At 38.8% G+C, this 24,590-nt stretch overlaps 1 protein-coding gene across 3 annotated transcripts in view; it reads right to left on the minus strand.

The window, feature by feature from the left end:
• Window positions 1-24,590, minus strand: part of ARSB (arylsulfatase B) — a 305,283-nt gene that overhangs the window by 222,925 nt on the left and 57,768 nt on the right. The gene's annotated exons all lie outside the window — the stretch shown is intronic.

Here is a 24,590-nt window from a genome sequence, read left to right on the forward strand (position 1 = left end):
TTTTAAGTTTTAAAATCAAATGTTTATATACTATTATTAATACTATTTTACATGTAATTGGGAAATAAGATATACAGGCATTGGGGCAGAGAGATCCACCATGCCTTACTGTAAAAGTTGAAGGGCGTATGGGAGAAGATATGGGGAGAGAGCAGATTAAAGGAGGGGATATTCTGTGGGATGCTATTTTGGGGCGGTGGGTAGGGGAAAAATGGGGAGAAAATTTGTAACTCAAAATCTGGCGGAAATGAATGATGTAAATCAGAAGTTAATAAAGGATTTGAAAAAATATTTTAAAAATAGATACTTTTAATCAGATTATTTTGTTACTTTGTAACTATAAGGACCTGCTAGGTAGTGCAGTGGATAGAGCGCTGGGTTTAGAGTCGGGAAGATTCATCTCCCTGAGTTTAAATACAGTGTCAGACATGTACTACCTGTATGACCCTGGGCAAGTCACTTCACCCTGTTTGCCTCAGTTTCCTCAGTTGTAAAATGAGCTGGAGAAGGAAATGGAATCTCCAGTATCTTTGCCAAGAAAACACCAAATGGTATCACGAAGAGTTGGATACAACTGAAAAACTGAACAACTACTAGTGATTCTGGGGATTGTACGTTAGTCAACTCTACGATTGCTGCCCACTTCATTACACTGACTTCTGCTTACTACAGATTAGCTCATTTGAAAACTTTTATCCCTTCCATTAAAAAAAAATTAAGACAGCAAACTTACCAAAAGTTGAACTCAAGGTAATCAAGGGTATCCTGATAGCTTGTGCCAAATCTGGTTCTTATCAGCCAACTCCTTGTTAACAAAAGTTAGCATGGAAGTGGGCAGACACACCTCACTGTCTGATTCACATCATGAAATGTTCACAATTCTAAAAGATCCTAAGTAATTTTAGTGAAAAATGTGTGATTTCCAACATCATTTAGAGACTCTCTTACCCACTATTTGCTATTTCTCTGCAAAGCTCTATTCCTCCACTCTTCAGACATCCCACTCTACATCAATTCCATATATAAGATGCAGTTTCATTGCTACTAATTTTATATATTTGGCAAGATTTGATGTATACATTTTTACGCATGGAATGTTGAATGTCTGCTGGAACCACTCTGTACCAATTCCTTTACTACTACTACTACTACTACTACAACTACTATTACTACTACCACTACCACCACCACCACCACCACCACTACCACTACTACTACTAATATTACTACAACTACTAGCTGGAATGGGTATAATAATAACTCCTACCTCCCATGGATGTGAGAAACAAATGAGATAATATTTGTAAAGTGCATAGCACAGTGCCTGTAAGTACTGTATAAATGAGTCATTATCATTTTTATTATTGCACTTACTATTTGCTAGGCACTATTCTAAGTACTTTATACTTAACTCATTTGATCTTCACAACACCTCTGTAAGGCCAAGTCCTATTATCCTCATTTTACAGATAAGGAAATGGAGGCAAATGCTGGTTAAGTGACTTGCCCTCTATCCACTATATCACCTAGCTGCCACTCCCTCTACTGTTATTGACATTCAGAAGCCTTTAGCAATGGAAATACAACTGCAATTTTTTTTAACATGTGAAAAAAATACTATTTTATACTATTTATCTTTGTAGGAAGGCTTTTTTTTTCCTGGACATATGTTTTCACTGGAATAGAGTTTCTGGTGAAAAACTTCCTCTACCAAAGCAACACCTTCTTCATAACTTAGAGGTGCCTGGGGTACTCCTGACTCCCAGACAAGTTTTTTATTGACTTGTCCCTTTCAGTAGTGAACCAACTTCATTTAATGAGGACTGTAGCTGTAAACGACTATAAAGTCCTCTCCCTTAGAGAAGGACTGTACTGAGTAGTCCTCAGTGTGCTGATCTCAGACTCAGAAGATCTTGGTTTGGGACCTGGATCCCTAACACTTGCTAGCTGTTTGACAAGTCACTCAAACTCCATGAGCCTCAGTTTCCTCATCTATAAAAATGGGTATAATAATATTTGTACCCTCTGCCTCACAGGATTGTGGAGAGAAGTGTGCTCTTTTAACCTAAAAATGCAATCAAAATGAGCGAGCCCCAAGGCAAAAATATCAATTTCCCAGAATATATACAGTCTCAACTGATAGGCTCAGAGCCAGAAGGTGCAAAAGCCTATATGGCTCAGCACCTGATTGGCTCTATGTGACTCAGCAAGGGATGTGTTACAGCTTGTGAAGTAGGTCAGAGTTCAAAAGAGTAAGGCATCCATGATTGATAAGGCAAAATACAAAAGGACACAGAATTGATTCTGTATGTTCCTAGAAGGGTGGCCAACACTTCAAGGAAGAATAATCAGCCATATATGCTCTAACCTTTAGACCTGGGAACATGGTCCCTGTTCCAAGGAGAAAAGGGAACATATGTAGTCACATAGGCCTGTAAATATACAGGGAAGATCCTTATATTCCATTAACCCTTCATATAGTTAGTTCATCAATCAATAAGCATTTATTAAATGTGCTAGGTGCTGGGAATACAAAAATAAAAAAAGAGAAGCCACCCCTGCCCCTGAGGAAGTTTACATTCTACCATCCATTTCTCTAAAAGGTAGTGTAGTATAGTGTGTAGCAAACCCATCTTGGAGTCAGAAGAACCTGGATCCAAATCCTAGTTTTGATACATCCTAGCTGTGTGACTTCAATCAAGCCACCTAGTATCTCAGAACCCCCAGTTACAGACCAGTGGCTGATCCACATTGGTGAAGGGAGTTTCCAGATAGGGAGTTCCCTACATCAATGAAATCACATGTCTAGACCACAGCTATGTATCTATATAAAGACATGACTTGAGAAGTATCCTTAGAAAGAAGTCATGGAACTTAATATATGCTTTTATATGGCAACTGAAATATTTTGAGACTTTTTCTTAATATGTTTTCTAAAAAGAAATATGAGAATAACAGGATTCACAGTAATTTATTAAATTAAGCAGTTCTTCACAAGAAATCTTTAGAGTGAAAACAATTATTTTCCCTGAAAGGTCACTACAAAATAATTATCTAATTTGTAAAAGTCTCTCAGTTCCATATGTAATTGCAAATTAAAACCATAAAATGTGCCAATTAGCTTTCCATCCATTATTACAGAACTTTTATAAGATCATAGTGTCTCGTCATTCTTAATTCTTTATCTTACTGCTGCTCTAAACCTCCATACCTGAGGCTATGTCTGCATGACACTATATTCAGTCAATTAAATAGAAAAAAAAAAGCTTCAAAAAAAATCAGTTTTCTGGTATTCACGTAGGAAAAAAAAAGCCAGTTTTTCCACTGGTATTGCAGCAGGCCTAATGTCAAAGATGAAAAATAGGGAGTTCCATTCTCTAATTCCTGGTCAAAGAAAGGGTCTGCTGTAATTTACTTCTTTACACTCTGTGATGCAATTAACAGGACTATTTATTGATAAAGTTCTTTGGAGCTACATGTATCACTTTCCCAAAAAGAAATGAAAACAGTTTAACTTCATTGAGTCCCTCATGCCTACTTTTTCATATTTACCTTTCTATACTTCTCTTGAATGTCAAATTTCCTATTTAGCTCTCTTTTTTTCCATTGAGAATGCTTGAAAGTTCTCTATTTCATTATATGACTTTTTTTTCCTGAAGGATTATATTCAGCTTAACTGGGTAGGTTATTTTTTATTGTAATCCTAGTTTCTTTGCCTTCCAGAATGTCATATTCCTAACCTCTATTCTTTTAACGCAGAAGCTGCTAAATCTTATATGATCCTGACTGTGGCTCCACAATATTCAAACTGTTTCTTTGTGAATACTTGTAATATTTTCTTCTTGACCCTGAAGGTCTAGAATGTGGCTATAGGAGTTTTCATTTTAGGATGGATTTCAGGAGTTGATCAGTGAATTCTTTCAGTTTCTATTTTATCCTCTGGATCTAAGATATCAAGGCAGTTTCCCTTTACAATTCCTTGAAAAATAATGTGTAGGTCCTTTTATTAATCATGGTTTCAGGTAGTCCAGTAACTTTAAAATTATGTCTTAAATTATTAAATATTACAAATACATATTATATTTTATATATGTAGTTTATAATTATGTATTATAAAATATAATAAACATACCAATTACATATATTACAACTTATTAACTCTCTTAAATTATCTATTTTCCTGATCAGTTGTTTTTCTGATGAAATATTTCACATTTTTTCTAATTTTTCATTCTATTAACTTTGTTTTATTGTTTTCTTTTTTTTTGGTGTCTCCTGGAGTCATTATGTTCCACTTGCCCAAGTCAGAATTGAATTAGAACCTCTTTTTCTATTTGACCAATTCTGCTTTTGAAGGAGTTCTTTTCTTCAGTATTTTTTGTGCCTCTTTTACCAAGCTGTTAATTCTTTTTTCAAAATTTTCTGGTATCACTCTCATTCTTTTCCTAGTTTTTCCTTTAACTCTTTTGGCATTTTTCTTTGAGGCTTTGGTTGTAGCTGTTTTTACATTGTTGTCTTCTTCTGATTTTATTTCTTGGTCTTCTCTGCCACTGTAGTAACTTTTTATTGTCAAGTTCTTTTTTTGTTGTTTGCTCATTTTCCCAGTCTATTTCTTGACTCCAAATTTTTTAAAATTGAGCTCTGCTCACCTAGGTGTGGGGAGGCACTGGCCCAGGCATCAGACTTTTTTGTGCTGCTGTTTTCAGAGTTATTTCTGGAGGTCTGCATTTATTGTGCTTTCAAAGTGATGTGATACTAGGAGAGGTGTGGTCACTGCTCTCCTGGTCTTTACACAGGAAGGACCCCTGCTCCTCTGTAGCCACAAGTGATAGCATTCTCTTGGGGCGGGGAGGCGGGGAGGGAAGGGCTACTCCCTTGTGATAGGCCACAAGTGCTTCTCTCCATCCTGAAACTATAACTCAAAGCTGTTTATGGCCAGCAGAGTTGCCAGTTAGTGCCAGCTGCACCCAGTGCCAGCAAATGGTCTCCTGTAATCTCTATCTGACCAGCTGTCTGATTCTATTACCATCTCTGATCTGAGAGCTCCTAAAACTGCTTCTACTGTGCTGTTACAGCCCCCTCCAAAGACCCACTGCTAATGTTAACACCATATGCACTGTGCTCTGGGCCTGTGCCTACTAGGCGTGTTACTTGGGCAAGTCATTCAACACTGCTTGCCTCACTCTGCTCCCCTATAAAATGGGGATAATAATAGCATTAACTCCCAAGGTTGTATGAGAATCAAATGTGATAATACAGGTAAAGAGCTTAGCACAGCACCTGGCACATAGAAAGGCCTACAGAAATGTTAGCTATGACTACTATAATTATTATTTTTTAATTATTATCAGGTTTGGTAACATACTTTCACATTTTAATGTTGACGCTCATCCCCTATCTTGCATGCTATGGAGGTGCCTGAACATATGCCACTCCCACCCCCTCTCCCACTCTCAATTACAGCTTATTCTTGCACCCATACTACTCAAAAGAACTTTTCATTTCAGGTTCATCTAAGATCCTAACATGTCTTCATGCTTGATGAATGAGCCACTTTTTCATTTACAAAACTTATATAATCAAGCTACACATTCATAAACACACACAAAGGAAGTCTTGGCATATATCTGCATAAACATACATACACACACTAAAGTGATCAACTGATTTAGTTTGTGAGTTTACATTCAGGCAAATTTGTACAGAATTCAATTTGAAGAGAAATAGAATACAGTCTATTATTCCTCTTAGTTTGAGCTTATAAACAAAATATCTGTACTTCATATATAAATATTCTCCACATATTTTAAAACGCCAAACAAAACACAGGCTTTCATTCCCTTCCACAAATGATTGCTATGTAAATGAATATTCCCTGTACTATCCATTCCCAAACTAGTAGATTTTTTGTGTTGGACTGGTATTTTCAGAAATGGTTTCATGGCAGGGCTCTGAGGAGGTCCTTCCCAAAAGAAGAAATGTCTCTGGCCTAATGGAACAGCTCTGGAGTGAACTAGAAGGCCTCTCTTAGGAGCCACCCTCCTATCCAGGGGTTTCTCTGGGCCCTTCCAGGACGCCTCTTTCACCTAACACTGAGTCTTCTCCACTTCCATGCTGGTTGGTTGGTTGTTGTTCTTCATTCTCAAAGAGGACCAAAATAACATCACAATATGAAGAGTCAAGTTACAGTGAGCCTAATGGTGGCTGATCAGATCAATAGAGCTTGGAATGCTCTACGACAGGATGGGCACAAATAGTCCATGTGAACATTTGGGGTACATTCTCTAAATGTGTACATCTCACACACCTCCATGCACCAAAAATAAGCATCATCAATAGCCACTCCCAGCTTCTGCCTTCATCCAAATAGTTGACTGAGGAGTCAGGAGACTGTGGAAGGATCTTAGCAGACACTTTTTGGGTCAGTGACAGAGAAATATATCAGAACGTCCAGGAAGCAAAAAAGAAAAGCCTGAGAGGCATTATATAACTAAAGATAGCTGGAAAATCAAAATATAGTGATGCCTCTCCCAGTAACACAGCTGTATGGACTCAGATATATTTTTTCCCCTTTCTGGGCCTCAGTTTCCTCACCTGTGAAAATCAGGCAGGTATATTAATGCTAAAGGTATTCCTCACTTAAAAGATCTATGATTCTATTTCAATTATTCTTAATTATTAAAGAATTAGGAAGAGGGGGGCAGCTAGGTAGTGCAGTGAATAGAGCACCAGCCCTGGAGTCAGGAGGACCTGAGTTCAAATACAGCTTCAGACACTTAACACTTACTAGCCGTGTGACCTTGGGCAAGTCACTTAACCAATTGCCCTGCCTTCCCCCTCCAAAAAGCAAGAGGATGAGGTGTCAGCAAAAGACACAGAGGAGGGGCAGGTAAGAAAGACTGGAGTCAGAATAGTACAGTACCTCTGAAGCCAAGGCAAGAGAGATCCTCCAACAGAAGGGGGTGTCAAAAGCTTCACAAAAGTCCAGAAGGCTGAGGGCTGAAAATGGCCACTGAATTGGCAATTAAGACAGTTTTATTTGAGTGGTGGGAGTGGAAACCAGGGTTTCAAGTCTCATGACACAGCCTGTCCTCCTCTGGACATGCACCAACTTACCACATCCTTCTAAAAATGCAGTGGGGCACAATAAAGCCCAACCTTGTAAATGTGGTCTGACCAGTGCTAGATACCATGAGACTCTTCCCCATGTCTTTTGAGGTATTTATACTTCTGCTAATATGACCTAATGTGGAATTAATACTTTTTTTTTTTACTGCCTACACAATTATGTTGAGCTTGCTACGTACTAAAACCTCCAGTTCTTTTTCACAAACTGTTACTTAGCCACATCATCTGTCTCTTACACTTTTACAGATTTTTTAAAATTTCATTTTATTAATTTTTTTGTTTGAGTTTAAGTTTCAAGCTCTCTCCCTCCCACCCACTCACTCCCTACACTAAAGAAGACTGCCATTTGACATATATGTGTCTGTGTGTGTAAAACCATACTACACAAACATCTTTTTCTCAGTTCTTTCTCTGGAGGTGGATAGCATCTTCCTTCATATGTACTTTGTAGCTGATTTGAACATTTGTAATACTCAAAATAGCTTAGTCATTCAGTTATTCTTTGAACAATATCGTGAGCGTATCCAACATTTTCTTGATTCTGTTCATTTCACTCTTCATTATTTTGTGCAAGTCTTTCCATGTTTTTTCTAAAATCAACCATCTCATCATTTCTTACAGCATGGTAGTATTCCATCACAATCATATACTACAACTTGTTCAGCCATTCCCAAGTGATGAGCATCCCCTCAGTTTCCAGTTCTTTGCCACCACAAAGAGAGCTGCTATAAATATTTTATAACACTTAAGTTCTTTTCCTTTTTTCCTGATCACCTTGGGAAACAGACCCTATTGCTGGGTCAAAGGTATACAGAGTTTTTTTAACTCTTTGAGCATAATTCCAGATTGCTCTCTAAAATGGTTAAATGATTCCACAGTTCCACCAACAATGTATTAATGTCCCAATTTTTCCACATCCTTCCAACATTTGGCATTTCCCCCTTCTATCATTTTAGCTAATCTGACAGGTATAAAATATCTCAAAGTTGTTTTAATTTGCATTTCTCTAATTAATATTATTTAGAGCATTTTTATTTAACTATAGATAGTTTTTATTTCTGCAGATGGTTTTAAAGCTTGATTCCTAATATATTTTAGATTCTTAGACTCAATTCATCTTATTAGATATATCTATCCCATCAAGGTATTTTTGGATCTCAATTCTGTAATTAAGCATATCTGTCATCCTTCCCAGCTTCACATTATCTATAAGTTTCATACTGATAGGAACAACATAACATCTACTACTAATATGGTTAGGATCAGCAGCATTAAGATGAGAGGTATCAGCCATATAGGCTAGTTCTTGGAAAAAGTAAGAAAACCATTCTCATGACTTAATTGTTCCAGGGAATAAAGACTCAAATTATTGACATAGCTCCTTGGTCATGTAAGGCTTATAAGACCAGAGCACAAGTAATTAGAATTTTGTTAGTTAACAACATTCCACTGCCATGCAAGTCAACACACTCTTCTAACTAAGTATACTCTCATAGCAAATGGGAGGTGAGGAGAGATGTACTTAACTGAGCCAATACTCTTATCCTTGTTGAATATCCTTTCTGTGCTATCCTTAAATAAAGTTCTTTTGTTAAATGTCACATGGTCTACATGTGTCTCATTTCATTCCATCTTGAGTCTGAACCACTAAACTCATCTGAGTCAGGTCTGGCCTAGAGCACTCATCAATTAAATTCTCATTCTAGTCACTGGCAGAAATGTTGAATGGAAGAAGGCAAAGAATAGAGGCACAGAATAACAGAAATGTAGAACTGGAAAGGATTTCAGAAGTCATCTAGTCTAACCTATTCCTAAACAAGAATTTCCTTTACAACCCTGAGAAATGTTTATATAGAATCTACTTAAAAATCAGTAAGGAAAAACCACCTCCCAAGGATATCCATTCTACTTTTGGAAAAGTCTAATTGTTATACAGTTTTTCTTTACATTAAGCCAAAATTTGTCTCTCTTTAACTTGTATCACTCCTAGTTCTGCCTTTTGGAAGTGAAGCAGAGTTAGTTCAGACTTCCTTCTATGCAACGTTTCTTTGAATGCTGAAGACAGCTATCATGCTTCTCCTCCCTCCCCCCGCCCCCGCCCCAAGTCTTCTCTTTTCCAGACTAACCACCTCCAGCTCATTCAGCTGATCTTCCTGGAGCATGTTCTCGAGACCTCTGGTCGCCCTCCTCTAGACAGGTACCATCTTGTCAATGTTTTTTTCTAAAACATGACACCCAGAACTAAAAACAAAACTGCAGCCCCAGTCTAATCAAGACCAAATATAGTAGAAATATCACCTCCCTGGTTCTGAATATCTTTTAATTATTCAGTCTATGAGTGCTTTGGCTTTTTGGCTGCACTGCTGATTCCTATTCAGTTTACAGTCTTACAGTACATAAAACCTCCAGATTTTTTTTAAAGAACTCTTGTCTAGCCATTCCTCCTTCAAGCTACACTAATTAAGCTGGTTTTTTGTATCCAAGTGCAGGCATTTACATTTTTTCTTATTAAAATTCATCTTATTAGCCCAGGTCCATCATTCTACCCTGTCAAAATCTTTTCAGCTACTGACTCTCACATAGAATATTCACTATTCCCTCTCCCCTTCTCACCTCCCTTTCTGCACTACAGCTTACTGTCATATGAAAATTCAGTAAGCTTGCTACTAGTGCCTTCATCCAAGCAAGGGACAGGGAAAGATCCCTGGAATATCCCACTGGAAACCTCCCTCCAAGCTATCATTACTCCATTAACCAACACTCTTTTGATATGGTTGCTCAGTGATTATAGTGACTATACTATCATCCAGCCCATGTCTTTCTACTTTGTCCACAAGGTTATCATAAGAAATTATGCCAAATGCTTTACTGAAATCCAGATATATGCATGGAATTTTGCTGATCTAGAAACTCTTTCCAGATAGGAAGTGAAGTTACTCTGGAAGGATCTGTTCTTAGTGAAACCATACCAATGTTTAGTAATCACCCACTTTCTTTTCTAAAAACTCATAAGCCATCATTTTAATAATCAAACATAGCTATAAAAGAGTTTCAAGTTTGTTGGCCCAAAAGTTTGCACTCACTTTTTTACCCAACACTAGTCCTACAAAACCTCCCTTCTCCCCATGATCCCTCACAGGTTACTAATAGTGGTTCAGCAATTATGCCCAGAAGTCCTTTCAGTATCCAGCAGTGTAATTCATTTGGGCCTGGTCTACTCTAACTTCTCATTTATCTTGAGTTCCACTTGTTCATCAACTTTATTTTATCTTTGCCAATCTCTTCCTTGCCTTCCTTGTTCTGCGTGCTTTCAACATAACTTTAAAAGCACTTTTTTGTTGTCTATAAAGGGTTTTTTTTTTAAATGAACAGAACTTTAATGCTTTTTTGGGTGGGAGGGATAATTAATCCTGTTATATGCCTTTGCTAGGTGCCACAGTGAACAGAGCACCAGGCCTCAGGTCAGAAAGATTCATTTTTATGAGTTCAAATCTGGTCTCAGATACTTACTAGATGCGTGAGTCTGGGAAAGTCAATCACCCACCCTGTTTGCCTCAGTTTCCTCATTTATAAAATGAGCTAGAGAAGGAAATAGCAAACTGCTCCAATCTTTGCCAAGAAAATCCCAAATGGGGTCATAAAGGGTTGGACATTACTGAAATGCGTGAACAAAAATATGCTTTTGTTTCCGTCTTTGTACATCTTTTAAAATTTGATTTCCTCTAGAAGTTGCTTATGGAGCAACATGAGTCTCTTTCAATACCCTCTTCTTACCTGTAAGAATATTTATTTTAATTCATGACATAAAACAAGCATTTCTATAATATAGCATAATAAAAAAAGATGATTGCACATGAAATTGCAAATCTGCTATGCACAACTTGCTATTCCTTTCAAATATACAACAAAATTGGGAGCAAGAATAATTTTTAATTCTCTCTTCAGAGTTTTTCCTTTCAAGGGCCTCATCATTTTTGAGCCAGTCTGTTTTTTGTAGTTTTAGGCCAGAGAATCCCACCTAACTTTTCTCTGAACTCTTTGGAACCCGTGTTCCTAAGTCCTACAGCACATTTCGGACCATGTCTATTGCTCCCTTCTTTATCAATTGACTTGCCTATTCTTATCTAAGATGATATGGTCATTTTTGTCCCAAGTTCCCACCATTTCCATTTCTGGCTTATAGAAATAGGCCTTTAGCTATTTTCCCTCCAATCCTGCTCCCCTCTCCCTCATCCTGCCTATTCTCCTAGTTTAACCTTTAAGCACAACTCTGATGAGGTGACTCCTTTGCTCAGAAATCTTCAATGGCTTCCTACTGCCTACCAAATTCCTTAGAAAGCTTTCAGTGCTTTCCTGGTTTAGCTCCCACTATGGTCTGATCTAACTTGGTTATTCACTGCCCCTTAATAACCTACCCCTCCACTTGAAATGCCCCTCTCTCCTCCCTTCCTTCCTACTAAAATTATATTCATTTTTCAAAGCCTAATTCCAGTATCACCTCCCTCCTGAAGACTTCTAGATTTCCACATTCAAGAATAAACACACTCTTCTGAAATATGATTGCACAGCTGGTCCCTGTTTTACAGCATCTGTTGGTATAGTTATTTGTGCACTTGTCTATCTAGACAATTATCTTCCTTATAACTAAGCTCCTTAAGGAAAGAGATTGTGTCTTTTTCATTGTCATGGCCCTGAGGCCCCTAGCACAATGACTTGCATACTGGATACTAAATAAGTCTGCTGAATAAATGCGTGAATGAACAGTGTGCTAATAAAGACAACTCTATCCGATCAGTGAAGACAGCAAGAACACCTCATGAACAATGCGATTTAGGTCAGAAGGAATCAGGGAAATTATAGTAACCTTTAAACCAAAGATCAGGTTTAGCAAATGAGGATCTGTGTTCTAATACAGATCTGAGAGTAGCTATACTTTTAACAAAGTTATTTACCTTCTTTACCCTCATTGTCACATCCTTACCCCCTAGAAGGCATTCCCCATTGGGAGGAGTCATCTCAGATGGGAATGAATAGGCATGTAGCCATTGCTGAACTTGGAGGCACACCATCCTCAGTCTGGAACAATGTGTCATCAGCTCAATCAACACAGGCCATTTCCTTTTGGACCCCTTCCCTTCCCAAGAAGACAGGCAGCCCAACAAATAAGCAGACAGAGACACAAGGGAAATGTACTGGTGGTCATTCAAGACCCACTCAGCCAGGCCTTTGTTGTCTACCTGACCCCTGCCTTTCATACCCTCCCTGTGCACAATCAACATTTATTAAGGTGCAATCTATGCACCAGGCACTCTGCTAGGCACATGGGGAGACAAAGACACGAATAATGATTATATTGATATGATGATTATATTGATATAATGATAATGAAACAGTCTCTGCCTAACTGTATCCAAAAGACTCAGTTTCAGAAAACAATGGCAAATGACTACATGGCCTTCCCTATTTAATATAAGGGTAACAGATATTCTCCACATGAAAGGAAACCCCTGCATTCTCTTGATTCCAAAAGCCATACCTGGTCCCTCCTCCCATGATGAACTTTCCTCTCATGCTGTTGCTATTAACCTCCGTGGAAAAGACAATGTTTGCTAACTGTGTCACATATTTTCCAAAACAGAAGCTGAATTTGTAACTATCATTTTTATTAAAATGATTTCTTTTATGTATATATAAAATGGGGGAGGGAAATAATAGCTGGCAGCTATATATTTTTTCAGAATTGGAAAAATCAGATTTATAAACAGAGATTGCCAAATGTCAATGTCCTTCCTGAAAGAGATTTTGAAGCCTTAGTAAAAGCAGCCAAAGATCTGTGAACAATGATTACACAGTCTAGATTTGACTCTTAATAAGTATTCCTGCCAAATCTTCAGAGTAGCTACTGCTACTCAGGACAAAGAAAGCAGCAAAGTGAGCTTATAGTCTGCAGAGGCTATATGTCTATGTTTTGTATATGCATATATATGCATATGTGTACGAAAACATCTGTGTGTATATATATACATATATGTGAACAAATATATATGTACATCATGTATATGAACACATGTGAATATATATACACACAGCACATGGGAGCAGAGGAGGAAAAGATTTAAAGGTATAAAGCAGATAAGTAAATATAGCAATCAATCAGTCAGTCAACAAACATCTACTAAGAACCTTCAACGTAGCAGTCACTGTTTAGGAGCTGGGGATACATTAGATGAAATACTCTCTACTCACAAGTAGTGAGTAACATAATGTTCCTGCTACATATGACAATGTGTAAGTATCATACTACAAGGAGTAGGAAATATAAATATTAGGAATTCTTGTTATAATTTTTGAGGCCATATTTTCTTTGCCTCCCCATGTGATTTAATGGTGCAGTGGATAGAGGACCAAGCTTGAAGACAGGAAGACTTATCTTCCTGAGTTCAGATCTAGTCTCAGATATTTTACTACGTGTGTGACCTTGGACAAGTCACTTAACCCTGTTTGCCTCAGTTTCCCCATCTGTAAAATGAGCAGGGGAAGGAAATGGCAAACCTCTCCAGTATCTTTGCCAAGAAAACTCAAAATGGGGTCGTGAAGATCTGGACACGACGAAAACAACTTAACAACAGTATATGGCTCAGGGCTGAGAATAAAGCCCTTCATATAATGTGGGTATGTTATTTGCCTCACAACACAAGCTGTTTATCTTCGGTCCATTTCAACCCCCTTTAAGGGCCACTATTAAATACATGCACCACAGCAAATACATGGCATCCTTTGGGAGCAAGGCTCAAAACCATCTCAGAGCCTTTAAATAGTTGTATGTGATTAGACAGGTAATTCATAGGGATTGTGGTTGGTGAGGTGGGGTTTAAGGAAAGGAGGCTTCTCAGTAAGTGTGGTGTTGATGGAACCTTAATTCCTTTCTGGTATTTTACGCTGCTGTTACACTTTATGAGGCACTAGATTTTGGACAGCTTGCTGAAGTTGAAATGTTATAAAAATCTTATTTGTTATTTCAGATTTCTTTTTAATAACTGAGGCTTACTGCTAAGATGAATGGTAGAATAGGCTGGGAGTCAGATCTAGGAATCAAGGTCAGTTCTTTTATTGACAGTTTGACTTGGGCATATGATTTAATCCCTTATCCTCTCTGAACCTCAATGTCCCTATCTGAATAATAAGGGGCTTTGACTAGATCTAGGTTCTGCACTGGGTTCCATGAACTTCCAGGGGCTCTACGGATAGATTCCTAGTGGTTCTTGAATTTGGATGGGGAAAAAAATTCATCTTTGCTTTCATAAACCTCTAACTGAAATTTAGCATTTCCTTTGATTATGAACGTAGGCAACAAAGATGACTCCAATAAGAAGCTTGTCATCTTCCCCAGATTGCCAAAGGGGTTCATGAAACAAACAGAACCCCTGGCCCAGATTGTCTTAAAGATCTCTAGGCTTCTGTCTCATGGGCAGAGGAACTGAAGACAAACTGAGGGTGGTAAGAGACCCACTGTGCCATAGGTAGGTGGCTCAGTGAATAGAGTGCTGACCCTGGAGTTTTTAGGAAAACCTGCATTCAAATCCTAACTCAGATCCTTTATTGGCTGTGTAACCCTGGGCAAATCACTTAACCTGTTTGCCTCAGGTTCCTCATCTATAAAACAGAGGTTAATAATAGCACTTGCCTCTCAGGGTTATGGTAAGGATCAAATGAAGTAATATTTGTAAAGTCCTTACAAATCAACCATAAAAGGCCGTATGAATGCTGGCTGGCTGGCTATTGTTATCATGGTGCTCGAGTGAATGAAACTAATTGGGTTGCGTATCATTAGAGAAGAATGTACAGCCCCTGAATGCTAAAAAAAGAAGGGAATTACCAAACACAAAAGCCTATAATGGCTTCTCTCTCTCTCTCTCTCTCTCTCTCTCTCTCTCTCTCTCTCTCTCTTTCAGAATAGGAAAAATTAGACTCATGAACAAAGATTTTTTAATGCCAACTTTCATCACTGATTGAATTTTTGTTTTTTTGCTTTTTGGAGAGGGAAGGGTAGAGCAATTGGGGCTAAGTGACTTGCCCAAGGTCACATGGCTAATAAGTTCTAAGTGTCTAAGGCCTATTTTGAACTCAGCTCCTCCTGACTCCAGGGCTAGTGCTCTATTCATTGTGCCACCTAGCCAACCCCCTAATTGAATTTTTATAGATAATTATAAATCTCCAAATAGCCAAGTTTACAATGGAAGTACTTATAAAACCTGAAAGGCTGAGGTTAGAATCCCATGAAGTAGATGTCCTGCTTAGTCCTCAAAAGATGAAGATATGTGGTGGTGGAAGGAAGGAGGGGAGGGACTTTTCTTGGACTGTTTCTACTAACTGGTGTTTTCTTGACATTCTTGTTTTGGTCCAATTAATGTTCTATATACTTATCAAAAGCCTCAAATGCTTCAAGAAACACGTCCTGGCTGCCTGGCTAGACGTCTCCAAGGACAACAGTTACCTATTTATGTCTCCTCCTTTCTGAATCCTCATGTTTCTGGCACATGACCATCATAACCCACAATTCTTTCTCATTTCCAATGTTCAGTAAGATCCCCAGTTTATGGACCCAGGCTGTATGTACACTAAGGCAGGGGATCACTGTTCACCAGAACAACCTAGTAACAATTAACCTAGTAACTAGGTTGAACAATTCAACCTAGTAACGCATCTTGCTTAAAGCTCTGAAATCAATTAGTGTTGCAAGTCCTGGGAAACCAGATTCAGCAAAGAGACTATCACCAAAGGAAAGGTAAAATAAGTTTCTGCAGGGACAACAAATGCCATTGGTATTTCAGTCATACATAGCAGTAAAACTGATTCAATTTCTCTAGCATAAGAGCTGATACGCAAAGTGCTGAGAATGTAATAATGAAGCTTTCACAGCTTCCCAACAATTCCATCTATAAATGGCCAATATGAGCCTCTCAATCTTTTTTATTATTATTTGGGAAAAGGAAAAAGGACCCTGATCGATAACCCAATTCTTTACTAGGGTACCGTGCACCCATCTATTATAAAAATGACTTTCTAAACATTTTGTAAACAAATATATTCATCAGAGTAGAATTTAATACAGTGTGATGATACTCCTAGGAACAAGAGAAAGAAACATTGTTTTCATTGCTGATGTTCCCCATGGACAACAAAAGGGCATCTAATACTCACATGTATCCATGACATCACACTGCAAGTATGAGTATTAAAGGAAGCAGTAGGGAGATAGAGAAGGGAAAGCACTAAAACAGCCACATTTTAAAAAGCCTTTAAAATCGAAAATGATAAGAGGAATGCAAATTAAAATAACTGAGGTTTCACCTCACATGTTGGTAAAGATGATAAACAGTAATGGTCAATGCTGGAAGGGCTAGAAGACAGGCACAGGAATACACAGGTAGAGCTGGAAGTAGGTTCAACCTCTGTCACTAAACTGTTCAAAGCTTTCAACTCAGCCATATCACTATTGGAAATATGCCTCAAGGAGGTGAGATAGAAAGGTCCCACATACACCAAAACATACTTTTTAAGGTAGCAAAAAACTGGGAACAAAATGGCTGTCTGCAGATGGAGGAATGACTAGACAAACTGTAGTATGAGAATATAATGTATTATTTGTCTGAAGAAATTAGGACTTCTGTAGCATGACATAGTGGAGAGAAGACCAGCCTTGGAGTCAGGAAGTTTGAGTCCTGGGTTTGAATCCTGTCTCTGCCATATACTAGCTGGGTTTATATTCAACCTCACAGAGTGCCAGACAATTCTCTTAAGACTATAGATTGGGGCAGCCAGGTAGCACAGCAAGTAAGAGCACCAGCCCCAGTGTCCAAATCCAGGCTCAGACACTTAGCATCCACCCAGAAACACCTGGCCATGTAACCTTGAGCAAGTTACTTAACCCCAATTGCTTAGGGGCAGCCAGGTGGCTCAGCAAGTAAGAGCACCGGCCCCAGTGTCGGGATGACCTGGGGGATCAAATCTGGGCTTAGATACTTAGCACCACACCCCAAAATAACTGGCCATGTAAACTTGAGCATTAACCCCAATTGCTTAAAAAAAAAAAAGACTACAGATTATAGGAAAAGGGCTAATCTTCACCAGTAGAAGCAGTTTCCACACCAGAAGTTCCCTATACAAACAAAATCATAGGTCTAGGGGGAAAAGTCATAACCAACAGGAGAAATTCAGAGAAGCATGGGAATGTAATATTTGTATGAAATGGTGCAGCAAGACAGAAGTACCAGAATGTTACACATAATGACTACAATAATATAAATGAAAACAATGCTAAAATGCTATTTTAAACCATACTTTATACACTGTTGGTAGACCTTTGAATTGGTTCAACCATTGTGGAAAGCAATTTGGAATTATTCTTTAATTATTCTTTAAACAATGACTAAAATATCCATACTCTTTCACCCAGAGATCTCCTTGCTAGGCATACACACCAGGGTAAATGAGAGGAGGCAGAACAGACTTCAGCAACAAATTTAATACAAACACAAAAGGCATCAATAAATATGAATTTTTTTCAAATGGGGTTCTTTATTGGTTGATTTTGTTCAAACTATCTCCTTTCCTGCAAAAAAAAAAAAGAGGATTCAACTGGGAGGGATAGGAATAAGCATTTATATATTTCCTACTCTCTGCCAGGCACTGGGCTAAGCACTTTACAAATATTACCTCATATGATCCTTGCAATAACCCTGGGGTGGTAGGTGGGGAGGGATGATATTATTGTCCCCATGATGCAGTGGAGGAAACTGAGGCAGGCAGAAGCTAAGTGACTTGCCCAGGGTCCCACTGCTTGTAAGTATCTGAGGGTACATTTGAATTCAGGTCTTCCTGAATCCAAGGTTAATGCTGTATCCATGATGCCCCCCAGCTTCTTCAATAAGGGAAAATATATTGGGAAATAACTATGTAAAAAAATACATGGCATCAATAAATTTTAAAAACAAAAAAGTTCTGTCTTGGGAATCAGGAGACATGGTTCAAGGTCCCATTCTGTCACTAACTAGTTATTAGACAACTCATAAGATCACAGATTTAGAGTAATGATAATAGCAAACACATATAGTTCTTATTATGTGCCAGGCACTGAGTGAAGCGCTCTACAATCATTATCTAATTTGATCCTCACAACAACCCTGGGAGACAGGTGCTATCATTATCCCCAATTTACAGCTAAAACAACAGAGGTTAGCTGACTTGCCCCAGGCCCCACAGCTAATAAGTATCTGTGGCTGGATTTGAACTCAGGTTTTCCTGACTAGAGGTCCAGTGTTCTATCCAGAGTACCACCGAGCAGGGACCTTATTTTAGAGAATAATAAATGGAGGCCTGTAAGGGTTATGGGATTTAAAGATCTTCCATGCCCCATTGGACTTGCTGATGTAGCAGGAAGGGGCGGAGCAAGAGGAAGCGGAAGCCAAGCTAGAGTTCCTGCGGTGGCTAGCAGTGGTGGAGATGGAGGCAGCAGCAGCGGAAGCGCGAACCCCTTTTTGAGTCAGCCAGAATTTCTGCTAAGGACTCCTGCTGAGGACTGCCAGGGGCCGGAGCTGCTGGGAGCGCGCTTCCTGGACGCTGGGTGGTTGCTGTGAGTTGGGAGAGAAGGACTTTTGCCTGAGGTAGCCTGTTCTGTTTTAAAGGCTTGAGAATGTGGGTGCTTTCTACTTTATCTCCCTGTGCCAATTTCTTAACTACTCTGATGGCTTTGACTTTCTGGTTTTGGGACTCAGTCTTTTATTTTAATAAATGTTCCAGCTTATTCCCCCATATAGCAAGCCTGATATATTTTGTGACTGATAACTTCATCAGCATATCTGTAATTTTCGTAGGCATTGTAAATATTGCATTGCTGATACAAGGCCCAGGGAGATAAAAGTGATTTTCACACTGTAATCAAGACCAAGATTACAATTCGGGGACTCTAAATTCAGTGATCTTTCCAGTACTCCATGATGTGCCTGCACTTCATTTTTCCCATCTGAAAAATGGAAATAGTAATACCTAACCTACATCCTTCACAGGACTGTGATAAGGCTCAAAGGAGATCACAGATCCAGAACAGGAAGGGACCTCAGGGGCCATGTAATCCAATCCTCTCACTGGACAGAGCAAACCTCAGGCCAGGGAGGTCCAGTGATGTTCCCAGCATGATACAGTGACTATCAGAGGTGAGATGTTAGTAAAAGTGGTTTACATCTCATAATGTGTTAAAACACTGTACAACATTAAGTAACAGTCTGAGAACTCAGACTTCATTATTTAGCAAAATTTTCTAAGTTACCCTTAAGAAGCAAGAGTAACAATGAAGAACTATGAATGACTTAGCTGTTCTCAGAAAAACAGTGATACAAGACAATCCCAAAGGACTCATTGATGAAACATTCTATACAGCTCCAGAGAAAGAACTGATATTGTCTGAATACAGACTGAAACACACCATCTTTCCTTCTTCCTTCCTTCCTTTCCTTATTTCTTTCTTTTACTGAGTCTTCTTGTACAAAAGGACTAACATGGAAATGTTTTACATGACTACACATGTATAACCTATATTTGATTGTTTAGTATATCAGGGAGGGGGAAAAGGAGAGAGGGAGGGAGGGATAGAATTTGGAACTCAAAATATTTTTAAATGGTAAAAATTGTTTAAACATGTAATTGGGAGAAAAAACAAAATATTTTTTAAAACGCAATAATATGACATGATTTCAGAATAGATAATTTTCATTTTTTAGTATCTGCTAACAGTGGATATGAACTAATAGAGGTACCACTAAATGTATCCTTAATTATAGTCTTTACTTGAGCGAAGAAAAGACTTTTAATTTTCTTAATGTTCCTGAAAATTTTGTGAAATTTTACAAAATCCAATTCATTAGACTTAGGGGCATTTTCATTATCTCACCAAATTTTACCATGACAAAAATAAAATCTATCTATCTATCTACATATATATATATATATATACATACACACACACACACACACACACACACACACACACACACATACATATATATATGTTGCCAATGTGATGCCCACAGCGGCTGCTATGAATATGCAATGAATGAAAATGCTAATGAATCGCAAGATATAACATACTCTCTTCTTCAATGACAAAACCAAGATACTTATTCATCTACCAGAAAGCCAAATCCCCCATGGTATTAAAGAAGTTGGTACACATTACCAATGCAGGGAGCACTGCCATCCCCAAGCCTTCCCTCCCTTAGGCCTCCCCACAAACAAGGTCCTTTAGGCAAAATGCCCCTCTTTCTCACTCACACCAGCTGCTCTCCCTCTCTCTCTGTCTCCTCTCTCTGAGCTCCACCTCACGCGCTCTTTCTGCTACATGTGTTTGGCAAGCTCCTCCTACCAAGGGCTCCATGTGACTCAAGCTGTGCACTGGGCCAAAGCTCAAAGCAGGTCACATGGTTTTATTAAGGGGCAGGGAAGATCTTCAAATTCCCTTTACATTACAATATACTATAAAGAGCTGAGTTACTCACTGATCCTGAGAGGCATTACTATACCTAGTCAGAGTATTGGGCTTAGAGGCAGGAGACCTGAATTTGAATCTCATCTTGGGCACTTACTAGCTGTGAGGCTGAGGCTCTGGATGTGACCTTCATTCTCTCAGACGTTTGATTCTCACAACAAACCTGTGAGGTAGGTGCTATTAATATCCCCATTTTACAGATGAGGAAACTGAGGTAGGGGTTTAAGATCCCTGCCTAGGATCATACAAATCCAAGGCTGCATTTGAACTCAGGTCTTACTGATTTCAGGTCCAGGGTTCTACGTACTATGGTACCTAACAGCATAACAATACTTATACTACCACCTTGCCAGGGTTATTATGAGGAAAGTTATTAGCAGAACTTACAGTAGGAAATAAATGTGAGTAGTTAATTGTTATTATGTCAAATCTGGTGATGTTTTACATGCCAGAACTGATGTGGTTCACTGTGTGGAATGGAAAGAATGAAGTTGACTGTGGATTCCACAACCTTACCCATGACTTGTTAAAACAATCAGTGAATGAGGCAGCAGGAAATTGTGGGGGCTTCATGACAGTGGGTAATAATAAGGAACATGCTCAAGGACATTAAAACAAGGTAAGGGAGTCCTGACCAAAAATACTTCTTTAGAGGCTAGGAGAGGGAGCTTTTCATTCTGCAACCGCAATCTGAATCCATCACACCCTGGCAAAAATATAGCAATATAGGACAGATGAAGAGGGGATTTGGAGCTCGAAAGGATTGTAGAAATCTTAACAGTCTATTTTACAGAACATAAAATCATGTAATTTCAGAGTTGGAAGGGACTTTGGCAGTCATCTAGACCAGGGATCAGTAAATTTTAGCTCCAGCCCTGTTGCCTGTTTTCTATGGTCCCTGAGCTAAGAATGGTTTGGGTTTTTAATATTTTTAACTACAACAAAACTTTATTTAAAAATGCAAAAGCCATTCTTAACTCAGTAAAGTTTTCCCACCCCTGATCTAGACCCTCAGAAAGAATGTTTGCTTCACCATAGCCGGCAAGTGACCATATCCAGTCCCTGACCATCAAGGAAAGAGGACCCATTCCCACTTGAGGCAGCCTATTCTGCTTTGTTTGGCTGGTCTTTTTTTTGTGGGGGGGAGGCAAGACAATTGGGGTTAAGTGATTTTCCCATGGTCACACAGATAGTAAGTATCAAGTATATGAGGCTGGATTTGAACTCAGATCCTCCCGAGTCCAGGGCCAGTGCCCCATTCACTGCACCACCTTGCTGCCCCTAGCCCATTCCACTTTGGAGATGACCCTGTTAGGATCTTTCTAATACAAAGCCTAAATTTTCCAGATTCTGTCACGGGTGGCCAAAGACAAGAAGTCTGATACCTCTTTTATGTGACAGGCCTTCCAAAAAACTTCAACACAGCCTTGGGATTCTCATTCTCGCTTCTTTCAACCAGTCTTCCTATGGCATGGTCTCATGACTCTCACAGTCTTGTTAGATACATTAACAGGTATCAGTCACTTCCCCAAAGGTTCTCATCATGTCTACCATAGAAATCACTTCTTCCTTATTAATGAGAATCAGATCCCAAATCTAATTTCTCTCTTTTGGTGCCTCTACCTTGTAAACTATGAAACTGAAAGCCAAGCTTACACAGGTAACCATACCTAGGTTCTCTGATTCCAAACCCAGTGCTCTTTTCATTACTCAAAATAAGCTGAGGACCTTAGTGTCCTTGATGAAGCATTTACTTGTAAGTGGTACTAAATTAGGCATCTTCAAGGTCCTACTCTGATGCCTCAACATGGCATTCTAAAAGACTATGTTAGCAGAGTCTGAGCTTTACAAAGTCCTATCTTATATATAAGACAGGCTTCAAGAAAAGATGGTTCACGTTTGTTGTTTGATGCCCAGCCTAGCTAAATTTGGAGAGGTTCATCACCAGATTAGTGGCAAGGGGACAAATTTTCCAGCCAGATCAGTTCTTGAAGACCATGTACTAAATTTATACAGGGGTTGAATTCTCCATTAGTAGAAAGAGTACCTACACACTGATGAAACTGCAGTTCTTTCAAGTTTTGAGGTAGCTTAAGCACTGTACAAAAAATGAGCGTAAGTAATAATTATTTTTAATAAATATAACTTTACTAATCAAATGAATAGAGCCCTTCATAGTAATCCCTTCAGAGAATATATGCTAATTGCAATAATGCTATCGTTCAAGACATTTATGGAACTCCTTTGTTTAAATGTCTTCAGAATACTTTCAGAAGCTACACAAAAACAAGCCCCATTAACTAATAATTGATATCGTGTTGATGTTTCAGTTATGTCCAATTCCTCATGATCCCTTTTTAAAGTTTTCTGAACAAAGATACTGGAGTGGTTTGCCATTTCCTTCTCAGATTATTTTACGGAGGAACCAAGGCAAATAGGGTTAAGTGACTTGGCCAGAGTCACACATCTAGTAAGTGTGTGAGGCCAGATTTGAACTCAGAAAGATGAGTCTTCCTGATTCCAGGCCAGGTACTCCACCCACCACTCCACCTAGCTGCCTCTAATTTATAATGACTCTATGCAAATCAACTCTATAAAAAAAATTTGGTGGGGGTATAGAGTTTGAAAAAACTAGGGAATACTTTATACACACTCCCTCTGATAATGCAGGGCATTGACTCATTTCTAACTTATACTCCTAGACAACTTCCTGGGGCAAAGAGAGATTAAGTGACTTGCTCAAGGTCACATGGCCAGTTTGTGACAGAGATGGGAACTCAGATGATAACAGCTAACATTTATATAACACTTCCTATGGGCTAGGCACTGTACTAAACACTTTATAATTATTATCTTATTTAATCCTCACAACAACCTTGGTAGGTGGTTGTTATTTTTAGGCATTATGTATTATTTACATTATTTTTTTAATAATAATATTTTATTTTATTTAGGTATTATTATTAGGTATTATCTCCATTTTACAGATGAGGAAATTGAGGCAAACAGAGGTTAAGTGATTTGCCCAGGATCCCACAGTAAGTGTCTGAGGCCACATTTGAACTCAGGTCTTCCCAACACCTGGACCAAGCACTGCATCCACGGAGCCATCCAGCGGCCAAGCCTTCCTCAATCTAAGGCCATCTCTCTAAGTCACTTCACCACGATATCATGACAAAGACTGATGGCTTTAAAGTGGAAGGTACCAGGAATAAAGCATCATGTGATTATTTCTCACCAGGTTGCTATACGAACTTTTCTACCATGTTCCAGAAACCTCTTCAGCCTGAGAGATCAATCACTCCAGCCCTCAATTCTTGCCTTGGAAGTACCCTATACCCCTCTGTGGCCCCTCCCTCTGACTGGATGACTCCTCCAAGAACCTCTATTTAAGGAGGGTGCCCAGGTCAGTTATAGCTTCAGTTTTCACCTGACTGACCTTCGTGTTCCCCATCTCTTTTCACCTTCCTTTTATATGTTGTATTCCCCCATTAAAACATAAGCTCTCTGAGGGCAGAGATTGCCCCTTTGTGTTTATATTTATATTCCCAGTCCTTAGCACAGGGTCTGGCACATAGCAATTGCTTAACAAATGTGCTGATTAACTGATGGATCAATAAAGGTGGCTTTCAATGTTCAGAGTCATAAGCTCCAAGAGGACAGAGTTCAATTCTTTAGGTCCCTTGATAGTGCTAACAAGGTGCTGTGTAAACCTAAGTGCTCACGCATAATAATTTGTCCAATGATTAAGTCCCCTAGGTAGGACCTTAACATGAGTAAGAATTCAAGTACCTGATAGAAAATGCATTCCCCTGTTACAGTCTCTGATGTGAAGATCCATGAAACTGACTTGTCCAGCTGCTGGTATGACTTAAATATTTTTCAAAAGAAGACCCTATGAATAATGAAAAAAAAAATTGGG

The sequence above is a fragment of the Petaurus breviceps genome, unplaced genomic scaffold, assembly GCF_028583685.1.
Source record: "Petaurus breviceps papuanus isolate PSGF00001 unplaced genomic scaffold, PetGlider_PUasm1.0 229, whole genome shotgun sequence".
NCBI classification, from domain to species: Eukaryota; Metazoa; Chordata; class Mammalia; order Diprotodontia; family Petauridae; genus Petaurus; species Petaurus breviceps.